Below are 17502 nucleotides of genomic sequence, written 5' to 3' on the forward strand. Positions count from 1 at the left end.
CTGAGTTTACTTTCTGCAGTTATTTGACGGTAGGAGTCATCGTAGAGGCCTGATAATGCCTTTAGGAAAGCATCCAGGGAATTTAGAATGGGGTCCTGGGTCTCATAAAAGGAGTCGGCCCAGGCCCTGGGTTCTCCCCTGAGATAGGAGAGTATGGTTAGAACCTTGGACCTATCAGTTACATATGTCCTAGGACGAAGGTCAAAAAGCAAGAGGCATGCATTCCTAAACTGCCTAAATGTGAAACGATCTCCAGAAAATTTCTCCGGGTAGGAGACTTGGGGTTCTGCTTGATGATCAGTTCCAGAGTTCCTATTTGACAATGCTTCCCTTAAACAGGCTTTGAGACTCTGGTTTTCTACCTGCAGCTCTCTAAAAGCCTGTGTCAGACTATCCAAACGCTGATTTAGGGTATGGATTTGTGATGTCAGGTCACTGGGCTCCATTATAAAATATAGATTTTATGGCTGGTTTATTATGTAATGATCAGCAATTCGATTGCTGTTTCTTTAGTCTGATTATGAGTATTCTCTGGTAAATAGTTTGTATGTATCATGTGATTAAGTCTGTCTGCTAGTGAGGAGACAGAGTCTTAATCACCTGGATTAATGTAGCCTGGAATATTCACCTCAAAATTATAAGTAGTAAGATCAGGTGAATTATATCTGGGTCCAGAGATAAGTTTGTACTATGTAAACTTTTAGATAATAAGTAGCAGTTTATATAGGTTTGTGACAGATAAGTGAGGTCCCCTTTAAGGTAATACTGTGCCTTTAAATAATACACCTTGCGGTAAAGATAAGTTCACAGTGTGGAGTATAATGTTTCAGCTTGCTGGCCCTTTAAATAATACACCTTGTGGTAAAGATAAGTTCACAGTGTTAAGTTTACTGTTTCAGCTTGCTGGCCCTTTAAATAATGCACCTTGTGGTAAAGATAAGTTCACAGTGTTAAGTTTACTGTTTCAGCTTGCTGGGCCTTTAAATAATACACCTTGCAGTAAAGATTTGTAAGCAGTGTTAAGAATACTGTATCAGCTTGCTGTGCTGTTAAACATTACACCATACGGTAAAGATAAGTTCACAGTCTTAACGGCAATGCTAACACTTGTATACGGAACCTGGCTCTAGCAGCTGTGTGCGTGCAGCTTCTCTGATCCTCTCTGCAGATTGCGGCCTGTGTCTGTTAAGCTGGAAGTTGTTAGAGCGGTGTGCGTGCTGCAGTTGCAACAGGTGACTTCTGCTTTAGATGAGAGGTAGCTTCAGTTGAAGGAGACAGAGCTAATCACAGAACAAGTGATACTCTGTTTTATACAAGTAACAAGAAAGGCTGGAGAGTGAGTGGGTATCAACCTTCAATAAACCAGCAAAGGTGTATGGGAAATGGAAAGCTTTTAAAGGAAAAGAGAGCCAGATAATTGATTCTTAAGGTGGTATGTGAGATGTAGTAACATAAGTTAAGGTGGAACTGAGGAGTTCATGACACCTTGTCTGAGTTTTCTCATCTTACTTTCAGCGGTCAGTTGTAGGTTAGAATCAGAATAAAGTTCATCCATGACCGCCAAAAAGGAACTTAAAGAGGATAATATGGGGTCATTAGTTTCAAACAGAGTGTCAGCCCAAATTCGGGGTTCACCCCTTAGATAGCTAATCATAGTGAGTATTTTAATCTTCTCATTGGGATAGGTTAATGGCTTCAAATTGAACATGAGAAGGCAAGCATTCTTGTATTGGCGATAAACATTCCTATCACCATTAAATAAGTCAGGTGCTGCTATCTGAGGTTCCAGAAAAGTAGAAGTAGGTTGTGATTTAGGTAAGGTAGTATCTTTAATTATTTTTCCTAAAGTCTCATTCTCAACCTTTAGGTCTCTAAGACCCTGAGTAAGTTCATCTACTCTCTTAGACAGACTATAGACGAACTGTGGGAGCTCTGCTGGATCCATAGGTGGGCTTGATTATTCTGTAATGATTTAGCTTAGGTTGCAAAGGATCACAACTGCAGAGAGTCTGTATAAAGTGGATGTATCACTTTGGCAATTGGAGTATTTATGTAGCATAAACCAAGCTGCGCTCAGTGAATTTATTATAAAGGAAACAATTCGTTGCAGAGATAAGGTTTGTCACGCAACAGAAAACAAAGTCAGAATTGTTGTTAAACTTCACAACAAGAAGAATAGGATAAACTGAAATGGCAGTCTCTTAGGTATAAATCAAATATAAGCACAGTAGCAATTGTCATTAACCAGTATTGTTATTATGATGCAGGCAGAGTGAAGTCTTAGTGCATTAGCAGTGTAGCGTAGTAAGCATGCAAATGTTATCAACACATGTGAAAAGCAAACAGTCCAGCTACTTGTAATATCAGATGTTCTTACCCCCTTCGTCAGGATACAACAGGTTGCGCACACAGTACCTTTCAGAGGTTCCGGATAGTGGGCAGGAGAACTCAGCACTGTATGCAAGAGGATGGGGAAAGCAGTCTGGTTACGCTGCAGTGAAACAAACTGTCAGCAATTCCAAGTAGCTCTGAGTGAGCGGTGAGAGAGTGACTGAGCGTCTGAAGCAGGTTGTCAGATTCACTTAAAGCGTGCACGACAATAAGACTGCAGGAGGAAGGTTTCTTTAAATTGAATAACGGATATGACCGTTATTTGTTTTAAGCTTGAAAAGAAATTATCCTTATGAGTTCAGCAATTCCGGAAAAGGCAAAACTTAGAAAGCTTCTCAGAGGTAATTTCAAGAGGTGATTCAAATAGCAGCTACAGACTTTAGCTAGGTTAGTTTAATAATCAAGCACCTGTTTGTGGTCACATGATGCTTTAAATACAGGTAAAGCTAGAGTCAGGTGACTGGAGGAAGGAAGTAAGAAGTGGAATGGAATCCTTACAGTCTACCACTCCTTCAAGTGTCAAGTCCAAAAAGTTAACTGTAGAAGGGTTGGATTCACCAGTGAATTTCAGTTGGCTAGTGTTGATATTAAGATATTCTAAAAAACAAGCAAGTGAGAAGCCCCTTTGCCCCCTATTTTCAATTATGAAAATCATGTCATCAATAAATCTATTGTAAAAAAATGATGTCATGTATAAATACATTTTGATGAGAATAGATGTGTTGGAGTTCCCACCAAACCACATATAAATTGGCATAAGAGGGGGAGAATTTCACCCCCATTGCCGTTCCACAAAGTTGGAGGTAAAACTCTTTATCAAACATAAAATAATTGTGGCTTAGTAGGAACTCCAAACAGTCACAGATAAAGATTTTCTCTTCTTGTTTGTAGGCAGTGTCTCTATCCATGAACCATTTTATGGCTCTGACTCCCTGATCGTGGGGGATACATGAATATAATGATTCTATATCAATGACTACCCAATTAAAGGTGTCCTTCCATTTTATACTTTTTAAGTTATCTAGTAAATGACTGGAATCCCTAAGATAGCTGTACAGGTTCACTACAAGTGGCTGTAGAATGCAGTCTAGCCATTCAGACACAGACTCCAAAAGAGAGCCTATGCCCGAAACAATGGGCCTACCAGGAGGGGAGATGACATCCTTGTGGATCTTGGGAACATGGTGGAAGATTGGTATGACTGGGGACTTAGGTATTAAGAGTTCAATGTCCTTTCTTTGTAAAATTCCCAGAGACAGACCATCCTCCAACAAGTCCCCAAGGCTACTTTTAAAAATATTGGTTGGATCTGTAGGCAGTTTGCGATAGATGGATGAATTCGCAAGTTGTCTATTGGCCTCTGTTAGGTAAGAGCTTTTATTCATAAGAACAATAGCGCCACCCTTGTCGGCATTTCTCAAAACCAAATTTTTATTGAGCTGTAGTTTTTTTAGGGCAATAGATTCTTTATGTGTCAAATTGGTATGGTGATGATGTTTTTTTTCTTTTATACTGTTAGCCAATTCTAACAGATCTCTTTCAACACTTTGTTGAAAGGCATTAATGTATGGCCCTCTAACTTGTATGGGATAAAAATCCCTATTTTTTGTTATAGGAGGAGTTATAATATGCGTTCTGAGACTATTAAATTGATCCCCACTGCAAGATAAGTCTCTCATAACCTCCAGAGTGCAACAATTTTTAAAGTCTCTCAGTTCTTGATACTGGCCCAAAGATGGTTAATTTGGCTGTTCTCATCAGAAGCTTTGTCTAGGAAGAATTTTTTAAGCATTAATTTTCGGACAAATTTATTAACGTCCAAATTTATTAACGTCCAAGAGCAAAGCCTAGTCCTCTTTGTAGGAGCGATCTTTCTTCATCTGTTAGTTGGTAATCCGAGAGATTGACAATATTCAAATTGTTATCAATTATTTCTTGTTCTTGCGTGTGGATTTTTTGCCGACTCTTCCGCCTTTTGGATCTTCTTGTCCTACGACTAAAGGGCAACTTTTCTTGATTTGGAAAATCGAAAGGAATACTTTAATGCTGTTTTCAATAAACAAAGTAATGGAATAGAATCAACTTCAGACATTAAATCACAGTTCACTATCCATGAAAAACTGTTATCCACAGACTTAATACTCATGTGGGATATTGTCACTTTTGATCACTACCTAGAGTCCAATAGAATCCCTAAAGGCCTGCGACTAAGAAAATTCCCAACATACCAGCTGGAAGATCAGGACCTCAGAGACGAGTAGAATGACACCCTTACCCTCTGCTCTAATTCTCTTATAAAAATTATCATTAAAGATAAGCAGAGAAGAAGGGACAAACTAAAAGACACCATCTTAACTGCTAAGATTGCACTCAAAAGCCATAAAAACAATGAAGCTTACACCAATTTAAAGGTTCAAATGAAAGAACATATACAAAAGTTGGATGCTGAATTGGCTGAGTTCAAAAGAAACAAGTTTGATAGAGACCGCAAAGATTATGAGAACAACAGAGTCTACTTTTGGCCTCAATATGGCAATAGAAGATACAGGCACCTAACAGGACAAAGGAAAGAAGTCAAAGATAAAGACACTCCAAAGTCCATACTAAAAAACAAGCAAAAAAACAAGGAAAAGAAAGTGTCCTTTTCTTCTACAGATCAGGAATCCTCAGAACAGGAATCAAATTCCATTAGCTCCTTGGCACCTGAAAGCGGCTCTACCTCAGCTTCCTCTATAGAGGATTCAGATGAAGAAACATCAACTAATATATTACCAACTGCTGCCAAGAAAAGTGGCCCTTTAGGCGTAGGACAAGAAGATCCAAAAGGCGGAACAGTCAGCAAAAAATCCATGCGCAAGAACAAGAAATAATTGATAACAATTTGAATATTGTCAATCTCTCGGATTACCAACTAACAGATGAAGAAAGATCACTCCTACAAAGAGGACTAGGCTTCGCTCCATCCAATAAGTTCTCAGTCTTTGAGACCATCTTGGATGTTAATAAATTTGTCCAAAACATTAACGCTTAAAAAATTCTTCCTAGACAAACCTTCTGATGAGAACAGCCAAATTAACATCAATCAGGAGCATAACCCATCTTTGGGTCAGTATCAAGAACTGAGAGACTTTAAAGATTGTTGCACTCTGGAGGTTATGAGAGACTTATCTTGCAGTGGGGATCAATTTAATAGTCTCGGAACGCATATTATAACTCCTCCTATAACAAAAAAATAGGGATTTTTATCCCATACAAGTTAGAGGGCCATACATTAATGCCTTTCAACAAAGTGTTGAAAGAGATCTGTTAGAATTGGCTAACAGTATAAAAGAAAAAAAACATCATCACCATACCAATTTGACACGTAAAGAATCTATTGCCCTAAAAGAACTACAGCTCAATAAAAATTTGATTTTGAGAAATGCCGACAAGGGTGGCGCTATTGTTCTTATGAACAAAAGCTCTTACCTAACAGAGGCCAATAGACAACTTGTGAATTCATCCATCTATCGCAAACTGCCTACAGATCCAACCAATATTTTTAAAAGTAGCCTTGGGGACTTGTTGGAGGATGGTCTGTCTCTGGGAATTTTACAAAGAAAGGACATTGAACTCTTAATACCTAAGTCCCCAGTCATACCAATCTTCCACCACATACCCAAGATCCACAAGGATGTCATCTCCCCTCCTGGCAGGCACATTGTTTCGGGCATAGGCTCTCTTTTGGAGCCTGTGTCTGAATGACTAGACTGCATTCTACAGCCACTTGTAGTGAACCTGTACAGCTATCTTAGGGATTCCAGTCATTTACTAGACAACATAAAAAGTATAAAATGGAAGGACACCTTTAATTGGGTAGTCATTGATATAGAATCATTATATTCATGCATCCCCCACGATCAGGGAGTCAGAGCCATACAATGGTTCATGGATAGAGACACTGCCTACAAACAAGAAGAGAAAATCTTTATCTGTGACTGTTTGGAGTTCCTACTAAGCCACAATTATTTTATGTTTGCTAAAGAGTTTTACCTCCAACTTTGTGGAACGGCAATGGGGGCGAAATTTGCCCCCTCTTATGCCAATTTATATGTGGGTTGGTGGGAACTCCAACACATCTATTCTCATCAAAATTTATTTATACATCACATAATTTTTTACAATAGATTTATCGATGACATGATTTTCATAATTGAAAATAGGGGGCAAAGGGGCTTCTCACTTGCTTGTTTTTTAGAATATCTTAATATTAACACTAGCCAACTGAAATTCACTGGTGAATCCAACACTTCTACAGTTAACTTTTTGGACTTGACACTTGAAGGAGAGGTAGACGATGGAACCATTGTATCAAGCACTTATAGAAAACCCACTGCCGGCAATACCATCCTATATGCCCAATCGGCTCATCCTCCCCATCTCCTGAAATCAATTCCAAAGAGCCAATTTCTAAGGCAGGGCCAGGCCTGAAATAAAGATCAGACGGGATCAGGTGCATTCAAGGCAGTGTGGCAGTAGATACTTAGCACCTCTTCCCAATGCATTTTGTTCTTGCTCATGCTGTCATTCACAGTCTGTAAAAAATTGAAAAGTTAAAACAGGGTTTAAATTTAGATGGCAAATATATAAATAAATTAATAAATAGTATCACTTGCTGATCCATGACAAAAAGTATACGCAGATAAAGAGTTTCCTGCACCTCCTTCTGCCTGCCTGCCTGTCTGTCTGTCTTTACAAAAGATAATTATCTTTAATACAATGGACATCTAATTTTTAGTAATTGCAAGATACAGTTGTTTCAATGAATATTGCTACTATCAGTAAATATGAAGCATGCTTCACTGCTTTAAAAATGAAAAAAAAAAGCCTACCGCAGGCAGTCTCCGATCCAGGTACTGACCAGGCCTAGCCCTGCTTAACTTCCGAGATCAGACGGGATTGGGAGCATTCAAGGCAGTGTGGTGGTACACGTTTAGTGCTTCTTCCCAACGCTTTTTGTTCTTGCTCATGCTGTCATTCACAGTCTGTAAAAAATTGAAGAGTTATAACGGGGTTAAAATTTAGATGGCAAATATATAAATAAATTAATGAATAGTGCCAGTACAGGGCCAGAATCACTTGCTGACCCATGAAAAAAAGTATTCACAGATAAAGAGTTTCCTGCCCCTCTTTCTGCCTGCCTGTCTGTCTTTACAAAAGATAATTATCTTCAATACAATGGACATCTGATTTTTAGTAATTGCAAGATACAGTTGTGTCAAAGAATATTGCTAATATCAGTAAATATGAAGCATGCTTCACTGCTTTAAAAATGAAAAAAAGCCTACCGCACCTGGTGTTCTCAGACGGTCTCCCATCCAGGTAGTGACCAGGCCTGGCCCTGCTTAACTTCCAAGATAAGACGGAAGCGGGTGCAATCAAGGAAGTTTGGTGGGAGACACTTAGTGCTTCTTTCCAACGCGTTTTGTTCTTGCGATTGCTGTCTTTCACAGTGTGTAATAAATTGAAGAGTTAAAATGGGGTTAAAATTTAGATGGCAAATATATAAATAAATTAATAAATAGTGCCAGTACAGGCCCAGAATCACTTGCTGACCCATGACTAAAAGTATACACAGATAAAGAGTTTTCTGCCCCTCTTTCTGCCTGCCTGTCTGCCTGCCTGCCTTTCTGTCTGTCTTTACAAAAGATAATTATCTTTAATACAATGGACATCTGATTTTTAGTAATTGCAAGATACAGTTGTTTCAAAGAATATTGCTACTATCAGTAAAAATGAAGCATACTTCACTGCTTTAAAAAGGAAAAAAAAATCCTACCACACCTGGTGTTCCCAGGTGGGCTCCCATCCAGGTACTTACCAGGCCTGGCTCTGCTTAACTTTCGAGATCAGACGGGATCGGGTGCATTCAAGGAAGTGTGGTGGTAGACACTTAGTGCTTCCTTCCCAACGCATTTTGTTCTTGCTCATGCTGTCATTCACAGTCCGTACAAAAATTGAAGAATTAAAATGGGGTTAAAATTTAGATGGCAAATGTATAAATAAATTAATAAATAGTGCCAGTACAGGCCCAGAATCACTTGCTGATCCATGACAAAAAGTATACACAGATAAAGATTTTCCTGCCCCTCTTTCTGCCTGCCTACCTGCCTGTCTGTCTGTCTTTAAAAAAGATAATTATCTTTAATACAATGGACATCTAATTTTTAGTAATTGCAAGATACAGTTGTTTCAAAGAATATTGCTAATATCAGTAAATATGAAGCATGCTTCACAAATGAAAACAAATACTACCGCACCAGGTGTTCCCAGGCGGGCTCCCATCCAGGTACTGGCCAGGACTGACCCTGCTTAACTTTTGAGATCAGACGGGATCAGATGCATTCAAGGAAAGTGTGGCGGGAGACACTTAGCTGCTTTGCCCAACACGTTTTGTTCTTGGTCATGCTGTCATTCACAGTCTGTAAAAAAATTGAAGAGTTAAAACGGGGTTAAAATTTAGATGGCAAATATGTAAATAAATTAATAGTGCCTGTACATGCCCAGAATCACTTGCCGACCCATGACAAAAAGAATACACAGATAAAGTGTTTCCTGCCCCGTGTTCTGCCTGCCTGCCTGTCTGTCTGTCTTTACAAAGATAATTATCTTTAATACAATGGACATCTATTTTTTAGTAATTGCAAGATACAGTTGTTTCAATAAATATTGCTAATATCAGAAAATATGAAGCATGCTTCACTGCTTTAAAAATTAAAAAAAAGCCTTCCACACCTGGTGTTCCCAGGCGGTCTCCCATCCAGGTACTGACCAGGCCTGGCCCTGCTTAACTTCCGAGATCAGATGGGATCGCTTGCATTCAAGGCAGTGTGGCAATAGACACTTAGCTCCTTTTTCTAACGCATTTTGTTCTTGCTCATGCTGTCATTCACAGTCTGTAAAAAAATTGAAGAGTTAAAACGGGGTTAAAATTTAGATGGCAAATATATAAATAAATTAATAAATAGTGCCAGTACAGGCCCAGAATCACATGCTGACCCATGAAAAAAAGTATACACAGATAAAGAGTTTCCTGCCCGTCTTTCTGCCTGCCTGTCTGTCTGTCTTTACAAAAGATAATAATCTTTAATACAATGGACATCTGATTTTTAGTAATTGCAAGATACAGTTGTTTCAAAAAATATTGCTAATTTCAGTAAATATGAAGCATGCTTCACTGCTTTAAAAATGAAAAAAAAGCCTTGCGCACCAGGTGTTCTCAGGCGGTTTACCATTTAGGTACTGACCAGGCCTGGCCCTGCTTAACTTCCGAGATAAGACGGTATTGGGCACAATCAAGGAAGTTTGACGGGAGACACTTAGTGCTTCTTTCCAACGCGTTTTGTTCTTGCTATTGCTGTCTTTCACAGTCTGTAAAAAATTGAAGAGTTAAAATGGGGTTAAAATTTAGATGGCAAATATATAAATAAATTAATAAATAGTGCCAGTACAGGCCCAGAATCACTTGCTGACCCATGACAAAAAGTATTCACAGATAAAGAGTTTTCTGCCCCTCTTTCTGCCTGCCTGCCTGTCTGTCTGTCGTTACAAAAGATAATTATCTTTAATACAATGGACATCTGATTTTTAATAATTGCAAGATACTGTTGTTTCAAAGAATATTGCTACTATCAGTAAATATGAAGCATGCTTCACTGCTTTAAAAATAATTAAAAAAAAAAGCCTACCACACCTGGTGTTCCCAGGTGGGCTACCATCCAGGTTCTTACCAGGCCTGGCTCTGCTTAACTTTCGAGAACAGATAGGATCGGGTGCAATCAAGTCAGTGTAGCGGTAGACATCTAGCGGCTCTACCCAACGCGTTTTGTTCTTGCTCATTCTGTCAATCACAGTCTGTAAAAAAAATTGAAGAGTTAAAACGGGGTTAAAATTTAGATGGCAAATATATAAATAAATTTATAAATAGTGCCAGTACAGGCCCAGAATCACTTGCTGACCCATGACAAAAAGTTTACACAGATAAAGAGTTTCCTGCCCCTCTTTCTGCCTGCCTACCTGTCTGTCTTTACAAAAGATAATTATCTTTAATACAATGGACATCTAATTTTTAGTAATTGCAAGATACAGTTGTTTCAAAGAATATTGCTAATATCAGTAAATATGAAGCATGCTTCACTGCTTTAAAAATGAAAAAAAATCCTTCCTTAAATGGTGTTCCCAGGCGGGCTCCCATCCAGATACTGACCAGGACTGACCCTACTTAACTTTCTAGATCAGATGCATTCAAGGAAAGAGTGGCGGGAGACACTTAGCTGCTTTGCCCAACACGTTTTGTTCTTGGTCATGCTGTCATTCACCTTCTGTAAAAAAATTGAAGAGTTAAAACGGGGTTAAAATTTAGATGGCAAATATATAAATAAATTAATAGTGCCTGTACAGGCCCAGAATCACTTGCCGACCCATGACAAAAAGAATACACAGATAAAGTGTTTCCTGCCCCGTGTTCTGCCTGCCTGCCTGTCTGTCTTTACAAAAGATAATTATCTTTAATACAATGTACATCTATTTTTTAGTAATTGCAAGATACAGTTGTTTCAATAAATATTGCTACTATCACTAAATATGAAGCATGCTTCACTGCTTTAAAAATGAAAAAAAAAACTTCCGCACCTGGTGTTCCCAGGAGGTCTCCCATCCAGGTACTGACCAGGCATGGCCCTGTTTAACTTCCGAGATCAGATGGGATAGCTTGCATTCAAGGCAGTGTGGCGCTAGACACTTACCTCCTCTTCCTAACGCGTTTTGTTCTTGCTCATGCTGTCATTCACAGTCTGTAAAAAATTGAAAAGTTAAAACGGGGTTAAAATTTAGATGGCAAATATATAAATAAATTAATAAATAGTGCCAGTACAGGCCCAGAATCACTTGCTGACCCATGAAAAAAAGTATACACAGATAAAGAGTTTCCTGCACCTCTTTCTGCCTGCCTGTCTGTCTGTCTTTACAAAAGATAATTATCTTTAATACAATGGACATCTGATTTTTAGTAATTGCAAGATACAGTTGTTTCAAAGAATATTGCTAATATCAGTAAATATGAAGCATGCTTCACTGCTTTAAAAATGAAAAAAAAAAAGCCTACCGCACCTGGTGTTCTCAGGCGGTTTTCCATCCAGGTACTGACCAGGCCTGGCCCTGCTTAACTTCCAAGATAAGACGGTATCGGGCGCAATCAAGGAAGTTTGGGGGGAGACACTTAGTGCTTCTTTCCAACGCGTTTTGTTCTTGCTATTGCTGTCTTTCACAGTCTGTAAAAAATTGAAGAGTTAAAATGGGGTTAAAATTTAGATGGCAAATATATAAATAAATTAATAAATAGTGCCAGTACAGGCCCAGAATCACTTGCTGACCCATGACAAAAAGTATACACAGATAAAGAGTTTTCTGCCCCTCTTTCTGCCTGCCTGCCTGCCTGTCTGTCTTTACAAAAGATAATTATCTTTAATACAATGGACATCTAATTTTTAGTAATTGCAAGATACAGTTGTTTCAAAGAATATTGCTACTATCAGTAAATATGAAGCATGCTTCACTGCTTTAACAATGAAAAAAAAAAAGCCTACCGCACCTGGTGTTCCCAGGCGGTCTCCCATCCAGATCCATCCATTAACTTCCGAGATCAGATGGGATCGGGTGCATTCAAGGCAGTGTGGAGGTAGACACTTAATGCCTCTCTTCCCATCGTGTTTTTTTCTTGCTCATGCTGTCATTCACAGTCTGTAAAAAAATGAAGAGTTAAAACGGGGTTAAAAATTAGATGGCAAATATATAAATAAATTAATAAATAGTGCCAGTACAGGCCCAGAATCACTTGCTGACCCATGACAAAAAGTATACACAGATAAAGAGTTTCCTGCCCCTCTTTCTGCCTGAGTGTCTGTCTTTACAAAAGATAATTATCTTTAATACAATGGACATCTAATTTTTAGTAATTGCAAGATACAGTTGTTTCAAAGAATATTGCTACTATCAGTAGATATGAAGCATGCTTCACTGCTTTAAAAATGAAAAAAAAAGCCTATCGCACTTGGTGTTCCCAGGCGGTCTCCCATCGAGGTACTGACCAGGCCTGGCCCTGCTTAACTTCCAAGATCAGACGGGATCAAGTGCATTCAAGGCAGTGTGGCGGTAGACTCTTAGTGACTCTTCCCAACGCGTTTTGTTCTTGCTCATGCTGTCATTCACTTTCTGTAAAAAATTGAATAGTTAAAACGGGGTTAAAATTTAGATGGCAAATATATAAATAAATTAATAAATAGTGCCAGTACAGGCCCAGAATCACTTGCTGACCCATGACAAAAAGTATAAACAGATAAAGAGTTTCCTGCCCCTCTTTCTGCCTGCCTGCCTGTCTGTCTGTCTTTACAAAAGATAATTATCTTTAATACAATGGACATCTGATTTTTAGTAATTGCAAGATACAGTTGTTTCAAAGAATATTGCTACTATAAATAAATATGAAGCATGCTTCACTGCTTTAAAAATAAAAAAAATAGCCTTCCGCACCTAGGGTTCCCAGGCAGTCTCCCATCCAGATACTGATCAGGCCTAGCCCTGCTTAACTTCCGAGATCGAATGCATTCAAGGCAGTGTGGAGGTAGACACTTAGCGCCTCTTCCTAACGTGTTTTGTTCTTGCTCATGCTGTCATTCACAGTCTGTAAAAAATTGAAGAGTTAAAACGGGGTTAAAAATTTGATGGCAAATATATAAATAAATTAATAAATAGTGCCAGTACAGGCCCAGAATCACTTGCTGACCCATGACAAAAAGTATACACAGATAAAGAGTTTCCTGCCCCTCTTTCTGCCTGCCTGCCTACCTGCCTGTCTGTCTTTACAAAAGATAATTATCTTTAATACAATGGACATCTAATTTTTAGTAATTGCAAGATACAGTTGTTTCAAAGAATATTGCTACTATCAGTAAATATGAAGCATGCTTCACTGCTTTAAAAAAGAAAAAAATATTCTACCGCACCTGGTGTTCCCAGGCGGCCTCCCATCAAGGTACTGACCAGGCCTAGCCCTGCTTAACTTATGAGATCAGACGGGATTGGGTTCATTCAAGGTAGTGTGGCAGTAGACACATAACGCCTCTTCCCAACGTGTTTTGTTCTGGCTCATGCTGTCATTCACAGTCTGTAAAAAATTGAAGAGTTAAAACGGGGTTAAAATTTAGATGGCAAATATATAAATAAATTAATAAATAGTGCCAGTACAGGCACAGAATGACTTGCTGAGCCATGACAAAAAGTATACACAGATAAAGAGTTTCCTGCCCCTCTTTCTGCCTGCCTGCCTGTCTGTCTGTCTTTACAAAAGATAATTATCTTTAATTCAATAAACATCTGATTTTTAGTAATTGCAAGATACAGTTGTTTCAAAGAATATTGCTACTATCAGTAAATATGAAGCATGCTTCACAAATAAAAAAAAGCCTACCGCACCTGGCGTTCCCAAGCGATCTCCCACCCAAGCCTGGCCCTGCTTAACTTCCGAGATCAGATGGGAATGGGTGCATTCAAAGAAGTGTGGCGGTAGACACTTAGCGCTTCTTCCCAATGCGTTTTGTTCTTGCTCATTCTGTCATTCACAGTCTGTAAAAAATTGAAGAGTTAAAACAGGGTTAAAATTTAGATGCCAAATATATAAATAAATTAATAAATAGTGCAAGTACAGGCCCAGAATCACTTGCTGACCCATGACAAAAAGTATACACATATAAAGAGTTTCCTGCCCCTCTTTCTGCCTTCCTGCCTGTCTGTCTTTACAAAAGATAATTATCTTTAATACAATGGACATCTGCTTTTTAGTAATTGCAAGATACAGTTGTTTCAAAGAATATTGCTACTATCAGAAAATATGAAGAATGCTTCACTGCTTCAAAAATGAAAAAAAAAAAGTCTACCGCACCTGGTGTTCCCAGGCGGTCACCCATCCAGGTACTGACCAGGCCTGGCCCCGATTAACTTCCGTGATCAGACGGGATTGGGTTCATTCAAGGCAGTATGGCAGTAGACACTTATTGCCTCTATCCAATGCGTTTTGTTCTTGCTCATGCTGTCATTCACAGTCTGTAGAAAATTGAATAGTTAAAACGGGGTTAAAATTTAGATGGCAAATATATAAATAAATTAATAAATAGTGCCAGTACAGGCCCAGAATCACTTGCTGACCCATGACAAAAAGTATACACAGATAAAGAGTTTCCTGCCCCTCTTTCTGCCTGCCTGTCTGTCTGTCTTAACAAAAGATAATTATCTTTAATACAATGGACATCTGATTTTAAGTAATTGCAAGATACAGTTGTTTCAAAGAATATTGCTACTATCAGTAAATATGAAGCATGCTTCACTGTTTTAAAAATGAAAAAAAAAAGACTACCGCACCTGGTGTTCCCAGGCGGTCTCCCATCCACGTACTGACCAGGCCTGACCCTGCTGAACTTCCAAGATCAGACGGGATCGCGTGCATTCAAGGCAGTGTGGCAGTAGACACTTAACGTGTCTTGCCAACGTGTTTTGCTCTTGCTCATGCTGTCATTCACAGTCTGTAAAAAATTGAATAGTTAAAACGGGGTTAAAATTTAGATGGCAAATATATAAATACATTAATAAATAGTGCCAGTACAGGCCCAGAATCACTTGCTGACCCATGACAAAAAGTATACACAGATAAAGAGTTTCCTGCCCCTCTTTCTGCCTGCCTGCCTGTCTGTCTGTCTTTACAAAAGATAATTATCTTTAATACAATGGACATCGGATTTTTAGTAATTGCAAGATACAGTTGTTTCAAAGAATATTGCTACTATCAGTAAATATGAAGCATGCTTCACTGCTTTAAAAATTAAAAAAAAAAAGCCTACCACACCTGGTGTTCCTAGGCGGTCTCACATCCAGGTACTGACCAGGGCCTGCTTAACTTCCGAGACCAGATGGGATCGGGTGCATTCAAGGCAGTGGGGCGGTAGACACTTAGTGCTTCTGCCCAACACGTTTTTCTTCTTGCTCATGCTGTTATTCACAGTCTGTAAAAAATTGAAGAGTTAAAACGGGGTTAAAATTTAGATGGCAAATATATAAATAAATTAATAAATAGTGCCAGTACAGACCCAGAATCACTTGCTGACCCATGACAAAAAGTATACAGAGATAAAGAGTTGTCTGCCCCTCTTTCTGCCTGCCTGCCTGTCTGTCTGTCTTTACAAAAGATAATTATCTTTAATACAATGGACATCTGATTTTTAGTAATTGCAAGATACAGTTGTTTCAAAGAATATTGCTACTATCAATAAATATGAAGCATGCTTCACAAATAAATAAAAACAACCTACAACACCTGGTGTTCCCAAGCGGTCTCCAATCCAAGTACTGAACAGGCCTGGCCCCGCTTAATTTACGAGTTCAGACGGGATAGGTTGCATTCAAGGATGTGTGGAGGTAGACACTTAGCACCTCTTCCCAACGTGTTTTGTTCTTGCTCATGCTCTCATTCTCAGTCTGTAAAAAATTGAAGAGTTAAAATGGGGTTAAAATTTAGAAGGCAAATATATAAATAAATTAATAAATAGTTCCAGTACAGGCCCAGAATAACTTGCTGACCCATGACAAAAATTATACACAGATAAAGAGTTTCCTGCCCCTCTTTCTGCCTGCCTGCCTGCCTGTCTGTCTGTCTTTACAAAAGATAAATATCTTGAATACAATAGACATCTGATTTTAAGTAATTGCAAGATACAGTTGTTTTAAAGAATATTGCTACTAGTAATAAATATGAAGAATGCTTCACTGCTTTAAAAATGAAAAAAAGATGCCTACCGCATCCAGGTACTGACCAGGCCTGGCCCAGCTTAACTTCCAAGATCAGACAGGATCTGGTGCATTCAAGGCAGTGTAAAGGTAGACAATTAGTTCTTCTTCCCAACGTGTTTTGTTCTTGCTCATGCTGTCATTCACAGTCTGTAAAAAATTGAAGAGTTAAAACGGGGTTAAAAATTAGATGGCAAATATATAAATAAATTAATAAATAGTACCAGTACAGGCCCAGAATCACTTGCTGACCCATGACAAAAAGTATACACAGATAAAGAGTTTACTGCCCCTCTTTCTGCCTGAGTGCCTGCCTGTCTGTCTGTCTACAAAAGATAATTATCTTTAATACAATGGACATCTAATTTTTAGTAATTGCAAGATACAGTTGTTTCAAAGAATATTGCTACTATCAGTAAATATGAAGCATGCTTCACTGGTTTTAAAATGAAAAAAAAAGCCTACCACACCTGGTGTTCCCAGGCGGTTTCACATCAAGGTACTGCCCAGGACTGACCCTGCTTAACTTCCAAGATGAGACGGGATCAGGTGCATTCAAGGCAGTGTGGTGGTAAACAGTAAGTGACTCTTCCCAACACGTTTTGTTCTTGCTCATGCTGTCATTCACTGTCTGTAAAAAATTGAAGAGTTAAAACGGGGTTAAAATTTAGATGGCAAATATATAAATAAATTAATAAATAGTGCCAGTACAGGCCCAGAATCACTTGCTGACCCATGACAAAAAGTATACACAGATAAAGAGTTTCCTGCCCCTCTTTCTGCCTGCCTGCCTGCCAGTCTTTACAAATGATAATTATATTTAATACAATGGACATCTAATTTTTAGTATTTGCAAGTTACAGTTGTTTCAAAGAATATTGCTACTATCAGTAAATATGAAGTATGCTTCACTGCTTCAAAAATGAAAAAAAATGCCTACCGTACCTGGTGTTCCCAGGTAGTCTCCCATTCATGTACTGATCAGGCTTGGCTCTGCTTAACTTGCTAGATCAGGTGCATTCATGTCAGTGTGGAGGTAGACACGTTGCACCTCTTCCCAAAGTGTTTTTTTCTTGCTCATGCTGTCATTCACAGTCTGTAAAAAATTGAAGAGTTAAAACGGGGTTAAAATTTAGATGGCAAATATATAAATAAATTAATAAATAGTGCCAGTACAGGCCCAGAATCACTTGCTGACCCATGACAAAAAGTATACACAGATAAAGAGTTTCCTGCCCCTCT

The 17502-nt window shown here is 38.7% G+C and overlaps 12 pseudogenes; all 12 read right to left on the reverse strand.

The window, feature by feature from the left end:
- Positions 1 to 7711: 7711 nt before the first annotated feature.
- LOC128646259 (uncharacterized) lies at positions 7712 to 7830 on the reverse strand (annotated as a pseudogene).
- A 372-nt stretch (positions 7831 to 8202) lies between these two features.
- On the reverse strand, positions 8203 to 8321 carry LOC128646413 (uncharacterized; annotated as a pseudogene).
- Positions 8322 to 8678: 357 nt separating this feature from the next.
- Positions 8679 to 8798, reverse strand: LOC128646222 (uncharacterized; annotated as a pseudogene).
- Positions 8799 to 9153: 355 nt separating this feature from the next.
- On the reverse strand, positions 9154 to 9272 carry LOC128646160 (uncharacterized; annotated as a pseudogene).
- An 839-nt stretch (positions 9273 to 10111) lies between these two features.
- Positions 10112 to 10230, reverse strand: LOC128646254 (uncharacterized; annotated as a pseudogene).
- Positions 10231 to 11049: 819 nt separating this feature from the next.
- On the reverse strand, positions 11050 to 11168 carry LOC128646235 (uncharacterized; annotated as a pseudogene).
- A 358-nt stretch (positions 11169 to 11526) lies between these two features.
- LOC128646226 (uncharacterized) lies at positions 11527 to 11645 on the reverse strand (annotated as a pseudogene).
- An 821-nt stretch (positions 11646 to 12466) lies between these two features.
- LOC128646168 (uncharacterized) lies at positions 12467 to 12585 on the reverse strand (annotated as a pseudogene).
- An 833-nt stretch (positions 12586 to 13418) lies between these two features.
- Positions 13419 to 13537, reverse strand: LOC128646194 (uncharacterized; annotated as a pseudogene).
- Positions 13538 to 14353: 816 nt separating this feature from the next.
- LOC128646162 (uncharacterized) lies at positions 14354 to 14472 on the reverse strand (annotated as a pseudogene).
- Positions 14473 to 14829: 357 nt separating this feature from the next.
- LOC128646165 (uncharacterized) lies at positions 14830 to 14948 on the reverse strand (annotated as a pseudogene).
- Positions 14949 to 16718: 1770 nt separating this feature from the next.
- Positions 16719 to 16837, reverse strand: LOC128646204 (uncharacterized; annotated as a pseudogene).
- Between the last annotated feature and the right edge of the window lie 665 nt (positions 16838 to 17502).

The sequence above is a fragment of the Bombina bombina genome, chromosome 1 (genome assembly GCF_027579735.1).
Source record: "Bombina bombina isolate aBomBom1 chromosome 1, aBomBom1.pri, whole genome shotgun sequence".
Taxonomy (NCBI): Eukaryota; Metazoa; Chordata; class Amphibia; order Anura; family Bombinatoridae; genus Bombina; species Bombina bombina.